Source organism: Amblyomma maculatum, chromosome 1 (genome assembly GCF_055883805.1).
Source record: "Amblyomma maculatum isolate TAMU_Amacu chromosome 1, ASM5588380v1, whole genome shotgun sequence".
Lineage (NCBI taxonomy): Eukaryota > Metazoa > Arthropoda > Arachnida > Ixodida > Ixodidae > Amblyomma > Amblyomma maculatum.
In genome coordinates this window covers 338,597,098-338,600,866 of record NC_139344.1, presented here as the reverse complement: position 1 = coordinate 338,600,866, position 3,769 = coordinate 338,597,098, and positions in this window count along the sequence as shown.

Genomic DNA, 3,769 nt, shown 5'->3' with positions numbered 1-3,769 from the left:
AGCCAACCATAGCCACCGCTTGCGATGGCGCCACCATTGCCGCCGATACCACATCATGATGAGGGCATGGACAACGCGCGGCAGCCTCGCTAGCGTGCGATGGCAAGGCGATTGGCTTTCGATTTGACGTCAGCTTCCAGCGAGAGGTGAAGCGTGCGTAATCAACAGCAACATTGAGCAACATCGTGAGCAACAAGCAATCAAGCAATATAAGGCCGATAAATTACGTTGTACACATAAAGGCTAATATAACGACAGTTACAGAGTTAAATTCATCATTGGGCAAACAAAGTTGAACTCTCCGTTTTACTCCTATTTTTATTTTGTCGGCACCATGGTCGACGACAGGCTTTCTGGAAGGCGTAGATGACACAGTCGAGGTTCGTGTCGTCTCTACTGTCAGTTTGTTGTCTCTATCTGGCTGCTGTTTTTGCGCTACGAACTCACCAGCTCAGATTCGGATTCTTCTCCAAGTTGTATCAGTGCACTGTGTTTTCATTTCTTACATTTCCTCAAAGCACAACCGATGCTCTCGACACGTACGATTCGCGCATGACGTGCGCAAGGATCGACCATTTTATGATTGTCCGCCAATGAAGCATATTTGTAACCACCGCACTTTGCGATAATGTGACAAATCGTTGTGTAGCTAGCTAACCCATTGTCGATCATATTGCAACCAAAATTCCAAACTGATTTTTCTGCGCTTGTTTTATACTATTGTTAGACGGATTACTTTCGCTTACTGTTTTTTTCATAAGAGTTGCTTTTGATCTACAGGCTATACCGATGCAGCGATCAATATTGTGAATGGTTCAATTCGCTTTGGAGCAGCAACTGATGCACGTGAGCGTTTTGGAGCACACTGAAATAACGATATGCATCATCAGCGGCAAATAAAACGCTAGTAGGATAGCGAAACCCAACACCCGCATCGATTGCAAATGTTTGCGCCGCAGGTGATCCGTGCCTGCCCTTAATCACACCTCGTGCTGATCACAGTAAGATGTGACGAAACATCCCTTTTCCCCATGCGAACCGACAAGGGACGCGGTCAACATCCATCCTCACATTAATATCTATAGTGGCTGCATGAAAAACTGCACGAGATTAGGCTTTCCGGCAGGGCCACGTGTGAGTAGACTAGCCGCCCTAACGTGAAGCTATATTACATGCGGTATTTTGTGGCAGACTTGGCGCAGGCTACTCCTATTTTGTCATAATCAGCCAGTCTTTTGGCGCAGCGATAGCATCACTGAACTGCTGCGATGTGTACTGACACGCTACGTTTCGCTTTATTATTTTTGCGATAAAGCCGCAAACCTAAAACACGCTGTATAATCTCTTCAATGCTCACATCGAAAAAGAAACAATAATCGTTTGCTTACACCAAGAAAATGCTATTGGTTTACCTATGGCAGGTGACTACTGCACGCCAGCGGGCGACTCCCCCTCCCTCTCCGTTATCTTCTTTTTATTTTAGTATAATCAATCCGAGTAAAGGAAGTCCGCGGCCCAGGCAGCTTCTTACCCTGGCGCATTTTTTCCAAGGCAATGCGCACGCGCCAAGAATTTTGATGAGGTGCGTGTAGCCGCGGGCAGCCTGTTGTCGGCTGAGCGTTGCGGACACGAATCCCCGGCGTTGGCGCCGAGGCCGACCGTACTATTGCAACTACGCGGACTCGCCCATCTTGTGCGTGCGGCTAGCGCGGCAGATACGATAAGTGCCAGAGACGTCTCGTCTGCGCTCCCGTCTGAAGATAACCGTGGACGCTTGGAGATGTTGCGTTCCCGCGGAGTTCATCCGCGTGCACTTGAATAAGTTTATTACCGCCGTTCGCTTATACGATGCTGTCAAGCACCATGAGTGCTGATTGTTAAACCGGCGGAGACAAAATGTGCATGCGCTGGAGTTTCGCGCCGAACTGAGGACCTGATGTTAACGAGGGTGCATACACGAATCCCTGAGTCACATAATTTAATTTTACGACTATTGATATATTGCAAACTAACAGCAGAACAGCGTCCGCGCTTTCGCATCAAGATATCTTTGCATGGGTAACAGTGCTATCGTAATAAGAAGAGGCCCTGAGTGCACCAGTGCCATGCTTACGACCATGCTTACGACTGCTTACGACAGCAGCGCTGACTTTTCAGCCGTGTAAGTAAGGCGAGCAAGGCGCAGGCTTCGTTCATTTGTGAGCCTTCGTCCTTTGCTTCGAGGCCAAGCCTCGGCGCTGTCCACGGCTGCTCTGATAAGGCAAGGTCATCAAAAGCAAAGCGTTCGTTAACCTTCAGCTGCTAGCGGGCAGCGCATGTAAACGCGGCTGGGAATGGGACGTTGGTAAGTGTTAATGGTGCTAATTTACTGTTATTTTACTCCACTCAAGTTTAACTTTGGTCCAGCAGATTAAAAGGAAGGGAGAAAGCAGATTCCCGTCTCGGTGCCATTTTCGACGGCGATGCGACGATAACCACACTCAGTAATTGTACAAGTCTTACTTGCAGTATATGAGCTTCCAACGTCCTTATCACGAGCGATCGGCTCTGCGCCTAACCTATAATGCGCGCATGTATACCGTCAAAGTTGCGTTTTGACGAAGATAAGCCATTTCCTGTAAAGATGCCTATCGTCCTCGAAATGACGACGGCACTACCGGGCGCTCAACTTGCACTTATGTAGACGAAACACTGACCGCTCAATAAAAAAAAAAAAAAAAAAAAAGAAAAAAAAGAAAAAGAAAATCTCATGTTGCATCACGGATGTCACGTCATAAGAACCTGATTACTTGTAATAAATCTCATTTTCTTTCAATGTTACAGTGCATCACTCATGCTATAAGGTGTAATGTACTGGGGAACGCAATTATTTCCAGTTATCGAAGAACCTGATTACTTGTAATAAATCTCATTTTCTTCCAATTTTATAGTGCATTCACTCATGCTATAAGGTGTAACGTTCTGGGCAACACAACTATTATTTCCAGTTATCAATTACCATATAATGTACGCGTATCTCGAAAGCAAGTTGTATCTAGCGGTAACCAGTATCTTTTAGCTCAGAAGACATTTCCTTGTTTCTGAAAATATATATTTTGAAGCCGCCGGACTTCAAGAACCTAAACTCGGTGACAAGCGTAGCATGGAACTCTCCAGCGCTTTAGCTAAGCTAGCGGTCGAGCAGCGAAGCCACACACGCGACGAAGTGTGTCCATGCAAGCCCGAGCGGCCTTCATTTGACCATACGCGTGTTCAGCACTTCGCATTTCATAAGGACTGCACGAATGAATTACACTTTAGTGAGTTTTGACCCTACAGGGTGCGTACAGCAGCGAATCGCGGAGCTTTGGTAACTTCGAGGAGGTGCTTAAGGTTTTCGTACGTTAATTTAGCGCGCTTTCCTCCCACGCGTACAACGATAAATGCCATTCAGTGTAGCTGCCGATGTGTCCGTGAAGAAACAATGAAAATAAAGAAAAAATATTTCAAAGAAAAACTATAACTGGAGGCAAAATAACAACGCATGCGCAGCAACTTACTAAGCCGCTCCAGTTCATCCTCGTCGGGGTATATTTGTGCTGTGCTAATAAAAGATTAATAAATATAACTAGCAGTGGCTATTTCTCCACAAACTTTCAGTTACTTTCAATCGGCTGTAATTCTGTTATTGAATTCAGACACATGTCAAATGAAGTAACTGTAATCGGTAATTATTATCGGAAAGGTTAGTGATTGAAAAGGGAAAGACTTCAATGCTTTAATATATGAC